This window comes from Myotis lucifugus, unplaced genomic scaffold, assembly GCF_000147115.1.
Source record: "Myotis lucifugus unplaced genomic scaffold, Myoluc2.0 scaffold_36, whole genome shotgun sequence".
Classification (NCBI taxonomy): Eukaryota; Metazoa; Chordata; class Mammalia; order Chiroptera; family Vespertilionidae; genus Myotis; species Myotis lucifugus.
In genome coordinates this window covers 5,766,785-5,788,442 of record NW_005871084.1, presented here as the reverse complement: position 1 = coordinate 5,788,442, position 21,658 = coordinate 5,766,785, and the positions used below count along the sequence as shown (strand labels likewise).

Sequence of the window (21,658 nt, the reverse complement as noted above, 5' to 3'; positions counted from 1 at the left end):
GAGAGGGGCCTTGGGATGGCACTGGCTGTGCTGGCATCTTGACCCCTGACCTCCAGCCTCTAGGAACGTGACAGTCACGTTCCATTTTTGAAGCCACCCAGTCTGCGATGATGTGTTAGGGCAGCTGAGCAAACCGAGTTTGGGGGTTTGGGGTGGGGGGCCTGGAGACTCGGAAGAACTGTTTGACATTTTTTCCCATCTTCCCTTTAAATCATAGTTTATCTTCCCTAGGTTTAGGTTTGAGGCCTCTTTGTGTACTGGTTAGGAGCAGGTGTCCTGGGTTCAAATTCCCACTCTACCACTTACAAGGGGTGGTCTCAGGCAAGTTTGTTAAACTCTGTCTGTCTGCTTTCCAGCTGTGAGAAGGGGTGACAGCAGTGTCTACCTGGCAGGTGGTTGGGAGGTAAGTGAGGTGACATGTGGCAAGTGCTTGGAGCAGAGCCTGGAACCCTAAGTGCTGGGGTGGGCGTGCCCTTGTTCACACTCCAGGGCTGAGAGAGCTACCTGAGAGGGAGGCTCTACGCTAGCATTCAACCTTGCTGAACTCTTAGAACCCTTTTTGCATGTTAATTACAGCCCAGGACTCTTCTGGAAAGTTGCATCAGTGGCGGGGAAAACGGCAAAGATACATGGGAACCGAGCTGCCTGCAGGCCCTTCCTCAGACAGTGATGTCGGAGCATCTCAGCCTCTGCTGGACGTGGTTATAAATGCCAGGGTCGGGGGGGGAGGGGGGGGCGTCATCAGTGCAGTCTGAACACACGGGGAGAGCGCCCCTCTGGCCTCACCTAACCTAAGCACATCTCTCACTTAGTGGGGCGGCCCACAGCACCCACCAGGGGAAACTGGGGGAGACATGCAGAGGCCTGCCTGAACCTCGCTCCCCTGACATAGCTCGCTTCTCATTCTGTGCCCTCTGCTCTCTCTAAACGGATCTGTGAGACACGCAGGGTCCCACGGCAATTGGGCTCCTCCAGGCCTAGGGTCTGCTCTCTCCTCAACAGTGTCCCTACTCCCACACTTTTGAGCCAATAACTCAAAATCCAGAGGCACAAAAGATGAGACGAGTATATTTTTAAAACCTTTTGCATGGAAAGGAAAAACAACCACCATATGCTAAGTTTTTAAAAGTGACAAATGGAAAAAAGTGTTTTTGCTATCCATATGACAAAATGGCCTAAATCTTTCTCATTATAAAGAGCTCCTAGGAAGAGAAAATAAAAGAGGGAGGGGGAGAAAAGGAGAGAGGGTAGCATTATTATTTTACAGATGAAGCACCTAACTGAACCCCTTGCAAATAATGAGTGCTCGAGCTGTTAGAGACCTTTTAAAATGCCAGGCACCTAAAATAAAGTTGTAGACCATAGAAATGAACAAAAGAAGAGAAAGAATGAGGTCATTAAAGCCATTCAGTGGGATGGGGCAGATCACCCACGCGGGGGCCGCCAAAGCTAAATTGCAGTGTGTTGTGCCCTGGCGTTCTCCCTGTCCCTCCAGAAAGCTTTCTATCCCACTTATTTAAGGAGTGGCACAGGGGTGCTTCCAACTCCTCTCCAGCTCTTTTTATAGTACTCAAACCGGGGCAAATACCAGTCCTGCACAAGTGCATCCTCTTCTGTATCAGAACTCCGCCAGAGGCCAGGCATCCTGGCGACCTGCTCCTTCAGCCGGTGTTCCCAGCACAGGCCTACCTGCCAGGCGATCTGCCAGCAAAGCCACCAGCAAAGCCACCAGCAAAGCCAGTGGACGAACTGCACGCCTGGGCGTGCTTAGGTTCTGTCACTTGATGACGGCGAAAGACTCTAGGCTGCCACAACCCCTCCCAATGTTTTCGAGAGAACTGGGAGCTGGAGGCCGGGTTCATTTAGAAAATGCCAGTGAGCCACAGGAAGTTCAAAGGGACCTTTGACCTCTGAGGAAGGCAGCCAGTCATGGTCCTGAGTTTGTTGGGGTCTTTTAATTTTCACTCCCCTGCCCCCCAATAAAGTGCATTCTCCCAAAGGCATTGAATGAAGGTGTTACGGCAGGTGCTGACTGAGCCCTGCCCACACCCTTGTCTTCCCCCTCAGCTGACAGGCTCAGATGCCCACTGCCAGCACCTCATTCCAAGGACATTCTCTTGACCTGAAGCCCCTTTGCCATCTGGACAGCAGGCCAAGGTGCCAGGGACTTGAGCACCTCCTGGCAATGGTGGGAAGGGTTGGTGTGCAAAGACCCCAGCTCCCTGGTCCCTTGGGCAGGATAACTCTGAGATGTGTCTTCTACACTCTGTTTTCCAGACAGAGCTAAACTTCGGCTTCCCACGGTGGTAGCTAGCTTGATACCACCCATGCCCCTGCCAGCATCTCCTACGATCATTTCCCAACTCAACTACGCTACCTGGATTCTTTGTCAGAGAGAACCCAAGCAAACACCAACAGACGCTGTTGCAAGGGAACAGTTACTGGACACCTGGAAGCTTCCCTCACAAAATTGCAAAGTGTGGCCACCTCTTTTTGTTGTCGTTGTTAATCCTCACCCAAAGATATTTTTTTCCATTGATTTTTAGAGACAGTAGAAGGGGGTGAAGGGTTGGGGGGGGGAGAGGAAAAGAGAGAGGGAGGAATATCGATGTGAAAGAGACATCTCGATTGGTTGCCTCCCCCATGCGCCCTGACCAGGGCTGGGGATTGAGTCTGCAACCAAGGTACATGGCCTTGACCGGGAATGAAACCCACCACTCTTCAGTGCACTGGCTGACACTCTATCCACTGAACCACGCCGGCAAGGTGTGGTTCAGTGGATAGAGTGTGGCCATTTCTATAGCCTAAGCTATGGTATATAGTTTGGGGCACCCCTGATGAGCTTTGGGGGGGTCCCTCTGGCCACCATCTCCTGTTGCAGGAGTGGTGAGCTGATAGGGAAGCCCAGCCAGAGGCAATCAGGACACCTGTGTGGGTGGACAGAGATTCATGCAATGTCGGGCCGTGTTGGAATGGAAGGACCCACTATGTTCTCCCACCATCACTGTCTGTGGGCGTCCTCCTCACTGGTCCCTCCTGACGGTGGTGGGAGGTGAGGGGCAGCAGAGAGGGGACTCAGAATAGAGAAGATGGACAGGAAAGGCGGTCTCCCTGCACCCCACTCATTCCCTTTAGGTTTAATTTCTCTCCCCCCTCTGATATATATGTTTAAATATTTTTCATGAAGGGTCAGCCAGGGGTAAGCTCTTCCTAGTCACTTGACTGAAGCTGCCTTTGCTTTGCCTCGTCCTTGAATGACAGTTTAGCTAGGTCTGAAGTCAACATCGGAAATCCTCCTCTGTTGGCATGAGCATTGTCTTCTGTTTTCTCTTGTTGAGACTGAGAAGGCTTCTGTGGATCAGCTGCTGTTGTTTTGCAGGTAACCTGTTTGTCTGTTGTTGTTTTAATCTCTGGTTTCTTCATCCAGGGGTGTTTAATCCCCCTTCCCCTCTCGGGTGGTCTGCAGCCCTATTTTCATCTGTCTTGGTGTGCTTCTATTTTTATTTATATTGCTCGGGATTCCCTGCACCTTGAATCTGAAGAATCATGTCTTCTATTAACTAAAAAAAAAATCAAATCTCAACCATTATCTTTTTGAAGACCATCACCCTCTTATTCTTTCTATTCTCACCTGAAAGCCATTTTTGGTTTGTGCTACACATTTTCTTTTTTGACTTGAGCGTTTTGTGGTGGGGGAAGCAGGAATTGCCATGGGTCTTACTGGCTCCAAATAGCTGTCTTCCCCTGCCCCCTAGTGGCCTCATGACAAATTGTCAGAATCCCATTTCTCCATTTTCCTTGGTGCTTGCACTCTTGCTGTTTGTATTATTATTCATGAAAAAAGATGTTCTTAAACTTGTCACAACCTCAAAGTTCCCCATACTAAAAATGAATAAAGCATACTTTTACTAGAAAATATGTGTGCAGTCAGAGGCATCATCCTACACAGAGAGAAGCTAGAATTTAGGAAGTGATTGCCTCTCATTCTCCTATAGGCGCCATCGTGGCCATCCACCCTCTGTGCAGACACTTCCTGGGACAGCTGTCCACCACCTGGGACCCCTTGCTTGACAGCTCCCTCTGATCCAACATGGGAAATGGTCACTGCTTCCCCCGCTGCATTCTGCCACCTAGAGCTTCCCAAATCGGACCTAGGCCTGCCTTCATGTGGCCCGGCCATCCAGTTTCCGATCAATTGGCTAGACCTGGAACAGCCCCTCCCTCCCATGCCGTGGCTCCTTGCCCCCTCCGGGACCTGAGCTCTCGACACAACACAGGTGTGATGGGCCCGCGAGAACTGGATCCTAGACTTGAACGTGGTGCTCACAGTGTGGTCTCACCAACACCAACCAGAGACCATGCAAACCACGTCTCTATTTATGCCACTAAGTCTGCATCAGTTTCCTCATCAAACACACGGTTGGATTGTCTCCTGCCAAGTTTGCTGCCTCCGGACACTCCCGGTCATCTTCACGCCTGCAGTGGCCGAGTCAGGCCTCTCTCGTTCTGTCCTCACGACAGTGGTTTCTTTTCTCGTTAGAGTCATGGGCACTTTATTTCCATCCCTGCTTTTTGCCAGGAGACTGGATCATAATTTGACCATAAAGAGAAATTCCAACCTGAAGGGTTTTACCACAAAGGAGAGAACTTCCTGGCAGCAAAGAGTAAGGGGACGTCCCTGGGGCCAACCATCAACAGTCGTGACCTTCCCTGGTGCCAGGCTCCTCATCGTGCTGTGGAATGAGGATTAAAGGAGGGGAAGGGCCCTTCAGGGAGGAGGAAGCCTCCTCTATAACCTTGTAACCTGAGTGGACAATTGAAGGATACTATTCAACGTTAGAAACTTCCTGGAAACCACACCGACCTGCAGGCAGTCAGCTCTCCTGTCACTAGCCAATGGGCACTTCGGTTCACAAATTCTGGTGTGTAAGGAACATTGCATGTGTTACTTTTTTTTTAAAATATATTTTATTGATTTTTTACAGAGAGGAAGGGAGAGGGATAGAGAATTAGAAACATCGATGAGAGAGAAACATCGATCAGCTGCCTCCTGCACACTCCCTACTGGGTATGTGCCCGCAACCAAGGTACATGCCCTTGACCGGAATCGAACCTGGGACCCTTGAGTCCGCAGGCCGATGCTCTATCCACTGAGCCAAACCGGTTAGGGCTGTTACTTTTTTTGTTGTTGCTAATCCTCACCCGAGGATATTTTTCCATTAATTTTTAGAGAGAGTGGAAGAGAGAGAGAAAGACAGCGAAACATGGATGTGAGAGAAACACTTCAATTGGTTGCCTCCTGCACAAGCCCTGACCAGGGCCCGGGCCAGGAAGGAGCTTGAAACCAAGGTGTGTGCCCTTGACCAGAATCAAACCTGGTACCCTTTGGTCCGCAGGCTGACGCTCTATCCACTGAGCCAAACCGGCTAGGGGCATGTGTTACTTTTAAAAGTCTTACTACTCCTGATCATTTTTCAGGAGAACTTTTACATATTTCACACCATTTATTTTCCTTCGTTTATTTTTAAGGCTCACACTACAAGTTAGCTACAGGGGATCAACTGACATAAAACTTACCATTTTAACCATTTGTGTCCAGTTCAGTGACATTAAGTACATTCTCATTGTTATGCACCCATCAGCATCATCCCCAGAACTTTTTGCATCTTCCCCAACTGAAACCCCGTCACCACTAAAAACTAACTTCCCATTCCCCTCCTCCAGGCCCTAGCGACCTGCATTCTACTTAAGGTTTAATTCTAAGGTTTAAAACAAAGTGAATCTCAGTGAGTTAACTTTTTTGGTACCTATTCTTAGGCACTAGCGTTCCTTTGCAGGAATATTTATCATTTTCTATGGGAATTCCAAGAGGGATAATCTGTGCTAATCCTGCTGTGGGTGGGTGGAGAGGGCACCCATCCCAAAGGGGCATCGTTGCTCCTTCATTTCCGTGGCCAGACGATGGTGGTGTTCAGGGTGAGTGTCCAAGGGCATGACACAGCGGAGTGAGGAGATCTGAGATGAGGGGGTGAGTCGCTCTGCACTGATGAATGGCAAGTGGCAGGGCACAGTTGTGCCTGTAGCCGGGGCATTCATTCGTTGCCTTAATTTCCGTGGGACTGTTCCCCCAAGAGATATCTCCGCCCAGAGATCTCAAGTCCAAAATATACTGACCACAGATGTCTCTTCCATCAGTGATGCTCGGCTGGGTGAGTGCTGGTTGGAGCTTTTTGTGACTCTGTGTGCCCTTCCTCCCTGCAAAGATCCATGAGCAGTCACTGAGGACATCACCCTTGGTTAGAGCCCCTGGTGGGAGAGCCGTGCCCCTCAGCATGGTGGGACCACGTGGGTGTTCCCAGTCACTTCCAGAATGCATAGGCACGTAGCTTACCCGAGCTCCAGAAGGATTAGCACCCCAGTAAGCCTGCGAGTGGTATCCACAGAACCCACAGATGGACACCCCCCCGCCAAGGAATTCCCCTGTTGTCCTGGCCAGGACGTGGACTAGGAATGTTTGGCTCCATTCCCAAATGAAGGAATGGGGCTGGAGCAGGGCTGGGTTCCTGCTCCCTGCTGGCATTCCTGACAAGATCTCTGCTGGGTGTGAGCCTTCCGAAACGACGGGACAGTATTGCTTATTCCAAGATGCTAAGTTCAAGACTATTAAACAAAGCATCTGTAGGTTGCCAACATTGTTATTGTCCTACATGCATTTTTCAAAATATTTTATCTCCCCTCATAACATCTTTGGTACTAACTTCTAGGCGAACAACTCCGAAGGGCTACAGAGAGGGCTTCTCACACTCTCACGGGATGTGGAGCGATTGGGGATCTTGTTAAAATGCAGGTTCTGGTTTAGAGGGTGCAGAGCAGGGCCTGAGATTCTGCATTTTAAAGATGTTCCCAGGCAGGACCAGCTACCAATTTACAAGGCTCCGTACAAAAGGAAAATGCAAGGCCCCTTGTTTAAACATGATTAAGAATTCTGAGCTGACAAGAGCAGAGCATTGAGATGGTGGGTGATCTTCTAAGTACAGAGTCCTGAGCACAGGGACCCGTAGGACTGCTCAGGTCACAGGCCCTCAGAGCTGGCATGGCTCCCAGGTGACGTTGGCGCTACCAAGGGGCAAGTCAAGGTGGGACGATAAGTGTGACAGGCCTTGGTGAACCTCAGGGCGCTGCATAAATGTTAGCACCTCTGTCAGGCATCCTGGATGTCCAACGTGGTGAGAGGAACTAGCGTGAATCAGCACACCGGCGTCTTCCTGCTGCCGGTCTCTACATTCAGGCCGGCCCTGCCCTCGCAGAGAGCTGACATATAACTTAAGGGAACACAAAATCGTGCCTGAAGAGAAGAGTGCAGACAGAAAGGAACCGGCGGGCGAGGAGACCTTGATGAGGGGCCTCGGTGCTTCTTGGAGGCACTGGGATGTAAAAGCCTTGGAGGGGACGTAGTATCTTCCCACCCTGAGGCTGAGAGGTGAATGTTTGCTCTGGAAGTAGGAGCCAGGCCTAGGACTGAGGAGTGCTGGCAGGATGCTCCACCTTCTTACCTCTGAGCAAGAGATGAATAGGGGATCTCTCTTCGTGGGGGTCCATGGGGGATAGCCTCCCACAGGGCAGAGCTTGGAGAAAGGCTTCTGTTAGACTGCTCACCCCATCCTCTGCCTTCACCTCTACATCACCCCCAAGGGCCCACCCAAGGCATCTCTGTGATGTCCTGCCAGGGGCACCTCTGGACCCTGCCCCGGGGCCAATCTGTCCTCCTGCTGGTGACGTGGCTGGGCCACTCTGGGCTGCTATCCTTCCTGCCTGTGGCTCTGACAGACACTCTGAGTCCAGCAACCTGGTCACCAGTGACGTGGCCTCGCCTACAGGCCAGCTGGCTCAGTGACATGTGGCCGTGCCAGGACATCCTCTCTCCACAGGAACTTCCAGAGGTGAACCACCCTGCAGAAACTTGTTCAGTGAGTCGAGAGTGCTCTGGTTTTCAGTTTAGTGTCAAACAGGAAACTTGGGCCCTTCCTCACCCAGAGATGGAAAAAGAACTCCCCGTTTTCTCCTCTTGGCCTTCAACAGCTAGGATTGTCTACCCCGGCTACACAATAGACTTGCCTAATGTATGGCCCACCAAATCCATATGCTCAAGTCCTCACCCTCAGTACTTCAGAATGTGAGCTTACATGGAGTGGGGTCATTGCAGAGGTAAGTAATTAAGATGAGATCATAGTGAATTAGATGGGCGCTAAATCCAATAGGGCAGGTGTCCTTATAAAAAGAGGGATATTTGGACTCACGGACATAGACACACAGGGATCGTGCCCTGTGACAACAGAGGCAGGGAGAGGAGTGATGTGGCTGCAAGGAATGCCACGACTTGCCAGGAGCCGCAGAAGCTGGAAGAGGCAGGAGGGATTCTCCCTTACAGTTTTCACAGAGAGTGTGGCCCTGCCCACATCTGATTTCAGACTTGTAGGCTCCAGAACTATGAGAGAACAACTTCTGTTTCAAGCCAGTTGGTGGTACTTTGCTATGGCAGCCCTAGAAAAGTGTGAGTGTGAGAGACAGTTTAATAAGCCTTTGGTTGAGTACTGTGGACTCTTCCCCTCAAATAGTAATTCTTTAATTCTTTTTCTGATTTATTTCTTGAGCATTGTCACCAAGATCTGTCCAGGTAGGAAGGTAGCTGGAGTCAGAGCATTCCTCAACGTTATCTTACCACAGAGCCATAAAATGGCATATTCCCATGAGGGCAGACACCTGATTTCCCAGCCTTGTGCACGGGTGCCATTGGAGAGAGAACCACAGACTCTTGCTTGAGTTCCCCGCTGGGTACAAAAGGCTCAGACTCCTGGATGCTTAGCTCAAGTCCTATGGGCCTGTGCTAAATGACGCCTTTGCAACCCAGGAGTGTGCTGTTTTGAACAGTTGCATGTCTATAGGAAATAATAAAGTGATTCATTTTTATGTTGAAAACTTCAATATTCGACAGACAGTCCATCAATATTGCCTTTGGTCCCCAGCTCCTGCCTCTAATGTTTAATTGTAATGTATTGTAGTCGCAACCAGTTGAATCAATTGAGATTGAAAAGTGAAATGTTAAAAAAAAAGTGGAGAAACGTATCCTTTGTGGTCAATATTAATCTTTCAAAGGAGTTTTGTTTCTTCTTTAAGGAAGCCTGCCAAGAGCGAAGAAGACAATGAGGATAGAAAGTGATTCACTGAATCAGCAGCTTCAGAAAGGTCAGAAGAGACAGACTGGCCCCTGTACTTGGCAATGAGAAGAGTCAAGAGGTTGGCTGGAGGCCCCTGGAAATGCATCCTGTGTGACCAAGGGGTGGTCAGGAGGATGGGGTTGGGCGCCAGCCCCCTCCTCCCACACCTTGGCTCCCAGCGGGGCGCCTTCCCTTTCCTGGAGTAGCTTCTTATCCCGGACATAACAGTCAAGGTTTCCTTTAAGTCAATAACCTCTCTGAGACCTGACTGTCCTTGACCTTCTATGCTTCTGCTGGGGTTGTCCCAAAGTGACCTCTGTCAGAGCCAGGAAGACTCTGTGGTGCCTCTTCAGCAAGAAGCCTGGATCTGTGGGATCACTCACCTGGGACCCCGGCACTCAGTTCCCCACACTGAGAAAGCTGAGTCTGGAAGATGCTGCCAAACACCATCTCCACACACTTTCTCAGTCACATCCTGGAATTATCCCAAGTGACTATAATTCTCTCCTGCCACCGCTCCTTGACCTTCAAAAAACTCTCAGTAAAGGAGCAGGACGTCATTTATGTATCATTTGACACTTGCTTTTGTCACATGCCTGCTGTAGGCCTGGTCCTGTTGGTCATATCAGGGACACTTCATGAAGACAGACAGGTTTCTACTCTGATAAAGCTGAAACCTAATGAGGGAATGGCGAACAGAGAAATAAATCAGATCATTTCAGATACTGACAAAGGACATGAAGAAATTAAACTGCAGGGATGTAGTCCCTGGGACTTTGAAGGGCCACTTTAGCTTGGGTGGTCAAGAATACCCTTCTGAGGAGGTGACGTCTGAGCAGAGACAGAACAGAGATGGAGGCAGACAAGACACCGCCTAAGAAAGCGCATTAGGTGGGGCAACAGCTGCTGCAATGGGTCTAAATCAGGATGCACGGGGCTTGCTCTGTGGGAAGGAAGCCAGTGTGATGGGACTAGTGAGTCTCAATAGTGGTGAGTTTCCCCTGGGGGATACTTGGCAATATCTGGAGACACGTTTGTTGCCCAGGTGTGGGAGGGTGCTAGTGGCAGCTAGTGGGTATGGTTAGAGATGACTCTACACGTCCTACAATGTAGAGAACAGCTGCCTGTAAGAAAGAATTCTCTGGACCAAAATGTCACTGGTGCTGAGGTTGAGAAGTCTGAACTAGAGGGTGTGCGTGTGGGTGGGAGTGGAGAGGCTTTGGGTCAGACCAAACTGGGGAGGTACCCTAAGGAGCTCCCACGGGAGACTTCTCCCAGGAGCCTGGCGGGATCCTCTACATTTTGAAATAACGGTTTTGATGGGAAGCTGATGGGTGGTACCACCGTGGAACCTCGCCAGAAGCCCAACTGAAGGATAATGGTCACCTGGACAAGGAGGGGAGATGGACTAAGTGATGGTTGGGGCATGTGTTCAGGATGAAGGGGACAGAACAGCTGATGAACTGGCTGTGTAGAGTGGTGAGGGGAAGAGGGATCAAGGATGACTCCTGGCATTTTGGCTGAAGCATTTGGAGGGTCTCTTGTGACATTTTGTCATGAGAAAGACTGAGAGATTAGGATTCATGCGGGTAGGAAACCAGAAGTTCTGCTGTGGATGGGATGAGTTTGTGACACATAACAAATACTTACATATAGATACACAGCAGACAGCAGGCTGTCACAGTAGAGATGGTACTTAAAGTAGATGAGAGACACTAAAACCCACCAACAATGTGCCTGTTTATATCAGAGGACTGACACAGCAATACCAAATTCAACACCATTCTGTTTGCATAGAAAAGGCTGGTTACACTGGGCTGGTATGGCTCAGTGGTTGAGCGTGGACCTGTGAGCCAGGAGGTCATGGTTTGATTCCCAGTCAGGGCAAATGCCCGGGTTGTGGGTTCGATCCCCAGTGTGGAGTGTGGGGTGTGCAGGAGGCAGCCGATCAATGATTCTCTCTCATCATTGTTGTTTCTTTCTCTCTCTCTCTCTCTCTCTCTCTCTCTCTCTCTCTCTTCCTTCTTCTCTGAAATCTAAAAGCTGGTTATGCTCTAATGATCCATGATTTCTAGAAGATGCATTTCTAGAAGATTAATTTCAAAGAGGTAAGAGAACAATTGATCTAAGGAGATATGGACAAATAGAGAACGCTGCAGCAGAAGCAGGGAGTACGAGAGCTCAGAGAACTTGAACTTCTTGCTGGTGCTCCAACATGACACGGGTGAAGCAACGGCTCCCCTGGCAGGGAGGCTGTTACCCCACTTTTCCATGGGCCAAGCATCCCCTAAGGACCACTGCAGAAAGCACCCCTCTGTGACGTCGTCTTTTCTCTTGACCTGGGTGCTGCCCTTTTCTGTGCATTCGAGACCCTTGAAGTTAAGCCCTTCTCACGAGCTAGTGCCTGACGTCACCAAATCCTCTTGTTGAATCTTATGACTGTGTACTGTGAATCCCCCTTTTCAGACCAAGTGACTAACGCACTGGGCGATTAAATTGCCAAGGTTACCCCACTGATCAGAGGCAGAGCCAGGATCTGAACTCAGGGCTGTCTGCACCGGAACTCCTGCTCCTATTCTTTTTTCAATGACTTTCTCCTCCACTAGCCTGTGAAGTCCTTGCGGGACAAGATATGCCAGGCTGGTGAACGTCACGTGTCCTGGGTTTGTTTGCAAAGCACCACACATCTGGAACTAGTCTTGACATGTAAAATCTGACCAGGAACTCACAGGTGCTGGATTTCAGTCTCTAGGAATTCAAAACACATGCCGTTGAAATCTGCTGTCAACTGCTAGCCACTTAAAGGAATATTTTGCAGAGAGGAAAAATAAAATCTTCATTTCCTTTCTCAAAGTTGAGATGTTTAACGGTTTAAGAATCAGCCCAAAGTGCTATTAGAATGTTTTCTTTACTGAACTTCTTTTCTTTTTCCAGAAAGAAACAAAACAACAACTTAGGGTACTTTTCCCTGTTGTGGCTGAGGCTTTGGGCTTTGACCCTGACACTCTCCCTCAGGTAACATGGCCCACCAGCGACCCTTCACCATTGTTACCGGCTGCTTCCTTTTGTGTGAAATCAATATATATATTGATTTCAGAGAGGAAGGAAGAGGGAAAGAGAGTTAGAAACATCAATGATGAGAGAGAATCATTGATTGTCTGCCTCCTGCACACTTCCCACTGGGGATTGAGCCCACAACCCAGGCATGTGCCCTTGACTGAAATCAAACCCAGGACCCTTCAGTCCACAGGTTGACGCTCTGTCCACTGAGCCAAACCAGCTAGGGCACCGGCTGCTTCTGCTCTACTTCTGGGAACCAAGGCCACACCCTCCCCCATCGCTTAGCTCCCTACCTCTTGCTCCAACTGTTCATAAATTTTAATCAATGTATTGATTAAATTAATGTTTGCAATTATGTAATCAATGGTAGCAAAGAATTTCACTGCAGTGTTATTTGCAATAGCAAACAGCTAGAAACCATACCAATGGCAACCGTTATTGATCTATTTTTATCACATTGTGGTACACTCTCCTGACAGAATATTACCATCTTTTAAAAATGTTTACTAAGAATTTTTAGTAACCAGGAAAGAGGCTGAAAACATAATGGGGAAAATGATATTGAATATAGCATAATCCCAATTATGTATTAAAAAGGGTGCTTGAAAAAAGACTGGAAGGGACTGTTAATGTGTCAATGAGATCATGGGTCATCTTTTTGCTTCATTAATGTTTCTATGTTTTCCAACTTTTGTGTGTGCATTATTTTATAGTCAGAAAAACAATACTGAGTGTATTTTAGAATGTGTCGTGGCTTCCGGAGCAAGAGGAGGCTTTCTTCCAGGTCTAGCACCTTTGTGAAGATGGTCATCATGTCTAGCGCTAAGTAAGAATGGTACCAATTAAAAAGCCAACAGGATCGTGGTGCTTACAAAGTTGGTGCATTCTATAATCTAAAAAATAGGTTGGAAGCTTATCATGTGCCAGGCTCAGGGCTAGCCCCTGAGATGCAATATCACTAAGGCAAGGTCTCTGCTTTGAGAGCTTACCGAATGAGAGGTGCCCACTTAAAATCTTGAAATAATTCCCTTTACTCCACATCCTCACCAACACTGGTGGTTTGTTGATTTATTGATGATAGCCATTCTGACAGGTGAGAGGTAGTATCTCATTGTGGTTTTAATTTGCATTTCTCTGATGATTAGTGACGTTGAGCATCTTTTCATATGTCTTTTGGCCACCATATGTCCTCTTTGGAGAATTGTCTATTCAGGTCTTTTGTCCTTTTTTTAAACTGGGTTGTTTGTTTGTTTGGTGTTGAGTTTTATAAGTTCTTTATAAATTTTGGATATTAACCCCTTATCTGATGGATCATTGGCAAATATGTTCTCCCATTCAATGGGTTGTTTTTTCATTTTGTTGATGGTTTCCTTTGCTGTGCAAAAACGCTTTAGTTCAATGTAGTCCCATTTGTTTATTTTTTATTTTGTTTTCCTTGCCTGAGGAAATATGTCAGAAAAAAATATTGCTATGAGAAATGCCCGAGATTTTGCTGCCAACGTTTGCTTCTAGGATTTTTATGGTTTCCAGTCTAACATTTAAGACTTTAATCCATTTTGAGTTCATTGTTGTGTGCAGTATAAGAAGGTGGTCTAGTTTCATTTTTTTTGCACATGTCTGTCCAATTTTCCCAACATCATTTATTGAATAGACTATCTTTAGTCCATTGTATGTTTTGCTTCCTTTGTCAAATATTAATTTATTATAAAGGCATGGATTTATTTCTGGGCTCTCTATTCTGTTCCATTGATCTATGTGGAATTTAATGAACAAACTGAACTACCAAGCAAAATAGGAACAGATTCATAGACAGAGAGCAGGCAGACAGCTCTGGTGGGGGTTGGGGTGGGGGGATTGAGTAAAAAAGAAAAAAAGAGAGAGAACTCACAGACATGGACAACAGTGTGTTGATTACAGGGGGGTGGAAGGTGGGTGGAGGTTGTATTAACATTTAATATTATAAGATATGAGAAAGCTGTGTTATATAGAATAATTCAATCTTACTCTCATTAGTCCACTGTTAAAAAATAAATGTAAGGTCTACTTGTGGTTAAAAAATAAAAATTTAAAAACCTAAAAAATTAAATAAAAATCAAAATCTTGAAATGAGAAAATAATGTGTAAACAAGGGTGGGCCCACACCCTTAAAGATGAATACTTCCCTCTTACCACCATTTTAAATCTTTCTCAGGATTAAACAATCAGCCGATTATAGAAGAGTAATAACCTAAGTGGGTCCCAACTTTTTGGCAAAGCTGTCCCCTACCTTGGAAGGTCTGGCTGCAATCCCCCGTTCCCTCCATGGAAGGTCAGGGAATATGCCAGGACTTTCCCCAAATGGCTCGTGCTGGAGCCTTACCTCGGAGTTAGATTTAACTCCTGTAAAGAAAAGCAGCTCCCTATCCACAGATTGCATGGTATTGGACAGGTCTTTTCTCTGCAGCCAGGAGGCCTCCGCAGGGCGCTGTAGTCTGCTTGTGACACCCAGGCTCCTCCCCAGGTACAGACTGACCCCCACACACTTGCGGTCCTGGGAGCCTCCCCGTCCCTGGACTTCACAGGGGCAGTGAGGCCACAATCCTGTCACCAGCGCTAGATCCACAGATGCCAAAACAACAGCCACAAAATCCCAAATTGCATCCATCTAGAATGAAAAGGTCCCAAACTCTCTGAAGTGCTGACTTAATCCCTGCAGCACCCTGTGCTGGTGACACGGGCACTTAGATGCCAACTCACCCTAAACTCAAGCTCTGTCTGAGTGAGGATTAGTCAGGGGGGTTATCTACTACCACGGGGCTGTGCTGGAAGCATGAGAGCTGGAACCTACCCAGGGTCACTAATTCCTAGGTCTCAAGGGACCCTCGGGGGGCAGGGGGCTGGCATTGACCTGCTCCTGTTCTCAGGGAGGGCTCTGTCCCAGGGTCTCAAACCTCTATCCTCAGTGAAAAACAAAGGTGGGATCTGCAGTGTGTGTGTGTGTGTGTGTGTGTGTGTGTGTGTGTGTGTGCCTGTGGTGCGTGAATTAATGCATTACATACGTGTTCCACATGTGAAGATTTGAAGATTGTCATCACAGAATGATTAATAAAGGGTGATAAGGGACCTGGAGCCACCCATCTGGGCTCAAATCCCTGCTCTGACACTCCTGGCAGTGACCTTGGGCTGATCATTGGAACCCTCTGAGCCTCAGCTTTTTCTTGTGTGAATCAGGATGATAAGTCTTCAGCTCCATGCTAATGTCAAGATTAAGGGACTCACTGCTAGAGGTGACCATTCAGGGCCTCGTCTGACACTCACCCAAAGCAGTGCGCATAAAAATGCTAACTCTTAGAACTTTCAGAATGCAGACAAAAGTAAAGGGAAGTCTGATGTTCTCCTTCCACACCCTATGGCTCCTGTGGTGTGGCCTATGGGCTGAACACAGGACCCCGGGAGACCACAGCGTTCTCCACTCCTCCCCGGCCAGCAGGGGCCAGCACGGGCCTCCACGTGAGGCTCTGTGTGGTGGCGCCAGCTTTGTCCACTCACCTTCCCTGCAGCAGGTCTTTGTGGAAATTCATTCCATCAGGACACGTCCATTTCATTTGCTGAGAAGAGTCCTCCTGGCAGAGAAAACCCCTGTAGGGTGCCTGTTCCAATTTGTCTTTGGCTCCATGAAGAATGAGATGAAAGCAGCGAGCTCCCGGAGCCTGGCCACAACAGAGACAACGGCACCGATTCAGTAAAAGCATAAATCAGCTACTTATCTGGACCGCATTTTCCACTTGTTGGATATTTCTGGGGAGGTTCAGAATGAGTCACCCAAGATGTACCTTGTGCTATGCAGATGATTTTGAGTTAAAGGCAATGGAGACCTCATGGGCTCAAAAGAAACCACCCCCAACCCCCACACAACTACCTAGAAGAACTTGAATAAGGGGTCTTACCTATAATAAAAATCATCAGAGATAACCTTTTTGGACTTAACTCTATGGCAGGGCAAACTTTTATTTACTAAACACCTGCTATCATCGTGTGTAACTGAATTTGGCTATAGTCTCTTGTCAATCAGTCTCCTGCAGATATGATGATGAGACCAGCCAAAGGCACTTTGAAGGTAGAGGAAAGTCTCTTCCTCCCCCACATTTACTTGATACTCATTGATCATGGAGTCCATGAAATGATGGCCTGTCCTGGGGCCCATACCCAATTTTTTAAAAATATGTATTTTTATTGATTTCAGAGAAGAAGAGAGAGAGAAATATCAATGATGAGAAGAAATCATTGATCAGCTGCCTCCTGCACGCCTCACACTGAGGATCAAGACCGCATCCAGGCATATGCCCTGACTGGGAATCAAACTGTGACCTCCTAGTTCATAGGTCAATGCTCAACCACTGAGCCATGCCGGCTGGGCCTCATACACGATTTGAAAGAGGGATACATGAAGTGCCTAATCACAGTCAAAGTCATTCACAGTCATTAGCATATCCTGGAGTACAAGGTGGGCTAGCTTAATAGGACATTTTCCACAGCTCCAAATAACTACATTTATTAAGTTGAGGCATAGGAAATTGCGAATATGCAACCAATTTTTAGTCTACCTAAACAACTGGAAATGACTCAGTCTCCTACCTGTTCCCATGTTGTATGGCGTTCCAACAGCAGGACTCAGTGAGGGAAGGTAATTTGCACACAGAGGGAAGGTCGTCTCTGCAGACATATGACACCATAGTTCTCCATGCTGTCTTTCAGCCACTGCCAATAACTGAATTAAAACAAGTCCTATTAATCACTCCAGGGAGGAAAATGATATTTTGTTGAATATGAGACATTTGAAAACGAATAGCTCTGTTTATTACTCTGTCAGAGAGAACTTCACATCAGTTAGCACATGGCTGGCTTAAATTTCTTGTCATAATCTCGCTGGGAAAACCACTGCAAAATGAAAAGAGGGGAAGGAAATAAATAAATGAATTCACATGTCAAAAGACTCCCTGAGGAAGCCTTGATTTCAGTCCTGTCTTAAAAACCTTTTTCCTTTGTCCAGGTCAGGAAGTGGGGAATGCACACACCTCATAGGATGAGCTGACAATGACTGACACAGGGCATGGCCAATCCGTGGTTAGTCTCTTGGACGGTGTCAATGATAATCTTACCCAGTAAGAACCACTTCCCACCCCTGCTGACAGTCCTTAGTCTCAGGAGCTTGGGGGAGAGTGACTACCTGTACATTAAACACAGGAGTCCATATGCTGCTCAAAAGTCACCTAGTCAGTCCTACCTCAGGCACAGACAATTCCTCCAACCTCTGTCACAGTCATAAACTCCGAATAAAAAAACCTGGACACCAAGTTTGACAAGTGTGAGAGGACTTACGGAGACAGGGTTTCCAAATATTTGAAATCGGGCTGGATTGGTGTTTGCATACATTGTTGGGTAGATATTTATGGTGCATTTATTGTATGATTACAATCAGCCCCACCTCTCACCCCCCAAATGAATGAATAGGACACAGATGTCATGGTGAGAGCCACGGAGCTGTGTTCAGGGGCTAGGGGACTCAGAGGGGAGAGGAAACATGAAAAGCCATTTAGTAAGCACCTGCCTTGCCCCAGCCTGTGCCAGCTGGCCTTGGTCTACATCTGTGGCATCATTTCACACCCTCTTGTCGGGGGGGTCACTGAGCTCTCACCACACAGACCTCTGTGAGCTGGCCAAGCTTGCAGCGGGAGGATCCTCCTTCCAGCTGTGGACCCGCCCCTGGAACCCCTCCTGGGAGAGAAAAGATACACTTGCATAGCCTTGCACCTCCCCTTTCTCTCAGAAACCCATTTTCAGCTGCACCTCCAGGGAGTGCTCTCTGCTCCAGAGCAAGGAGGTCTACCTCAGGCGCTTGCTGCAGGGCGAGTCTGGCTGATGATGGGGTTCAATAATCGGAAGCCCACTTACCATTCTCCACTGTCAGCTTTAAGTAATAAAGGTGACTTTTCGGCCCCTTAAATATCACTCTTGATCCCATAACCCTCCTTCTATTTTCTGAAATAATCATGTTCATTTAAAAAATGTTTATTCATTGTCTCTCTCCTCCATTATGAAGGTTCAGGAAGCAGAAATGACAGGACTTGGTGACAGATGACAGGTTCTGCCAGCGTCAGGCTTGCAGGAGTCCTGGGAGGGAGGTGTCCAGGAGGCAGCGGGGAGTGGTCAACATGGGAGGTGGGAAGCCAGTGTTGTCCCTCAGGAAGTCATAGACAGACCAATTTGAAGACCACTGGGTGACAGGAAGAACTTCACACAACACTGATTCTCAATGACCACACGCAGGGCTGGGAGTTAGAGAATTCTGAACTTGGGGTTGGCCCATTGGCCATCTCAGACTGGGTGCAAGTCTACACCCTGAGCCTTCCCCCAGCCCCCTGCATTCTTAGTTATATGTGTCTCCATGGTGGACTGTCATGTTTTTTTATTCATCTCACTGCACTCTGCCCACCCCAGCACTTCTGCACAGAGTGGATACTCAACTTGTTCATGCAGGTGCTGGGCGGTTTATGAAGGAAGTCAAAGAGCCTCTATTTTTGGAGCTCCAGGAGGAAGAAACAAAAAACCACTCAGCAGAGCGACACAGCTTGGATTCCATCTAGAAGCAGGCACTCGGTAACCTCTCGAGGTCATTTCCACCCTCTGATGCTCAGACTAGATTGAGGGGGCAGCAAAGGCAGCGTGCTCCGGTAACACTGGTAGGTTCACTGTTCCCGCCCGTTGCCCTCTTTCCCGACACACACCAGCTCATCCCTTCGAGTGATGGAGAAAGAATAGGACAAAACCCAATACAATGCAATTCAAGTAATATCCTAGAGTGTTTGAAGAGTGGGGTCGTCATAGAATGTTGACATAAAAATTATATGCAAATGAAATGCAGGCAGCATTGTAATACATACCTAATAAAGTTTCTAGGAAAAAACATCCTAATGGGTTTACCTGTGAGAGATGGTGGTTTCAGTGTCACTGCTCCTGAGGAAAAGGTATGGCTGGTTGTGCTTAGGGAGGCAGGAACGTGACACACATTCCAATGAGTTCTTTTTAACCCACTGACATGTTCTAGGAAAAGGAATATTCAAGTAGTTCTTAAAATGTATTATAGATCATAAAACAAAATATTTCGTGTGCATGATCTATCCCTGGCTTGCAGGGCAATTTCTACTGATTTAAGAACCTCCATATGCTAATTGTGGAACAGTTTTCTTAGACTCAGAAAAGCAAATGACCTCCAAGTGAGCGCAAGAAAAGTCAACATCTGGAGGTGCAACATTTGGAAAATTTACCTTAGTTGCTATTTCAATGCTTTCAATAGATAAAATTAGTAATTAGGGGAAAGTACAAGTCCATTGGACTAAGACCTAAGAAATCATAATGAGTAGAAAGTACTTGAATTTTCAGTTTGAAATGTTTTACTGCCACGTCTTTAGAGAAAGAGAGGTATGATAATGGAGGAGTTATAGTCATAAGCAGATGGGAGAAAATTCTCCAAGTGTTTTGCTGTTCCCCCTTTGAACAGGATAGAACATTGTGTTTCTAGTCTGGAATAAAAGGAAGGCACTAATGAACCGGAGCCCAACAAAAGTAGTGCTTGTTTTGGGCACTTCAATTCAGGGCAGGGAAACGGCATTATTTCCTACTTTATGACACAGCCCAGAAGATGGAAGGCAGTCTCGGGGATCCATTGCCCATCTCCTCCTGTCAAGGGTTCAACCTTAGTTTTCTAGAAGGCAGGGGACAATATGGAGGGTTCTTCCCCATCCCCGTCACCCTCAGGACCTTTCATTTAGTGATCAGGCAATGGGCTTTCCAAATGAAGGCCTTGGTTGCAACTTTGGTATTTTGGTGGTGGGGAATAAAAAAACTTTAAAGTCATCTTTCAAATGAATGACAATAGTGAAACAGAACGAAGTTTGCAGAGATCCATTTGCACAAAAGCTATGTTGGGGCTGAATTGAAAAATAAAACTCAATGGCAAGAAATGAGAAAAACCCTTTTTCTCTACTATTACTGTATCTCTCTCTCTCTCTCATAACAATTCAATAGCTATTTCTCTAAGAGTTTTTAATTTAAAAGGTACTTTTGTTGTGTTCCCAGTTATTTTCTTTCTAGCCATCCTTAATGCTTCATTTACAACAATGACAAAAATACTTCCACTTAAGTAAGGCTTTGTTATCCACAGATTACCTCCAAGGCATGACCTGGTTTATCACTGGGGAGGTAGGGTAGATACCACAACCCCCACACTTCACAAGAATTCTATCTCCTGATGGTTGGGGATAATTCACAATGCCTCCTATGAGTGTCTGCATGGGAGTCACATGACCAAATGGGAAATGTTCACTGGGCAGTGCCAGCACATTACGGATTTTTATGTATTTTTCACCATGGGGCATGGGGAATTTGGATGAATGTTGGGGATACTGACTCCCAGGTCAATGCTATGACGCCGGTTACACCTCTTTACATGTCTGCATGTCAATTTCCCATGGGAAAACTGCGCATCACAGGAAACAGTGGTCATCCATTGTCCCGCCTAACAAAGCAGACTTCCATAGGTGCAAAAACAATAGTTTAATTAGAATTTTCTGCCTCCTTAATAGTGCTGGATTTGCTTTCATGTATCTAGGAAAATAAGTAACATAAATGTTTCTTCTGGAAGCCTAGAGGATGAAGAAGGAACAAGCATTAAGGCCATTTCCATCCACAGTCTAACCTCACCAGCAGGTGGTGCTGTGACAAAAGCAATCAAGAGAAACCAGGGGATTGAAGACTTCAGACTATGGACTTCAGACAGGTTGGGAGTCCTGGCTCCCAGACTGATCCTAGTGCCCTCTTCAAAGTTACAATTCTGTGGACACACGTGGTTGATGTGACACTAAACAACTTCTAGGTTCTTCAATTGGGGCTGAGTCTACTAGCAAAGGTGCAAACCTTCTCAGAGCTTCTAAAAGCTTCTGCTCCAACCTCTTCCTTCCCCTCTCTCAGCAGGCAGAGATGCCCTTCTGCCTCATATTCACTCTGGAGATTCCTTGGCTTTGGGGACCTTTAAGTAGTAAGCACTTCACAGTTTACATATATTATCAGATGCCACTGTGATGAGAAGTGAAAAGAAACTCTTTGTCAGAAAATGCCTGGGAGGCTCCCAGGCAAGAGCAAGGAGACTACTATGGCTCTGCCTCTTTGGCCACTTAACAGGCTCCTGTTGTCTCTTCATCCACATGCCTATTTACTCTAAGCTCCAAAGGGCAAAGTTTTGTCCTTTACCTCCACAGTACCTTACATGTAGTTGTGCTTACTGTGACTTAATGATACAATAAACAGAAGCAAGCACCGACTGAACTGGTGGGCTGTGGAAAACACCA

General features: G+C 47.2%; 1 long non-coding RNA gene across 1 annotated transcript; it reads right to left on the bottom strand.

Moving 5' to 3' along the window:
• Positions 1-5,503: 5,503 nt before the first annotated feature.
• LOC106696919 lies at positions 5,504-16,005 on the bottom strand. Its single transcript, XR_002828890.1, has 2 exons — positions 15,804-16,005; positions 5,504-9,892 (listed from the first exon to the last, which is right to left on the bottom strand). It is a non-coding gene; the product is annotated as an uncharacterized LOC106696919 (long non-coding RNA).
• Between the last annotated feature and the right edge of the window lie 5,653 nt (positions 16,006-21,658).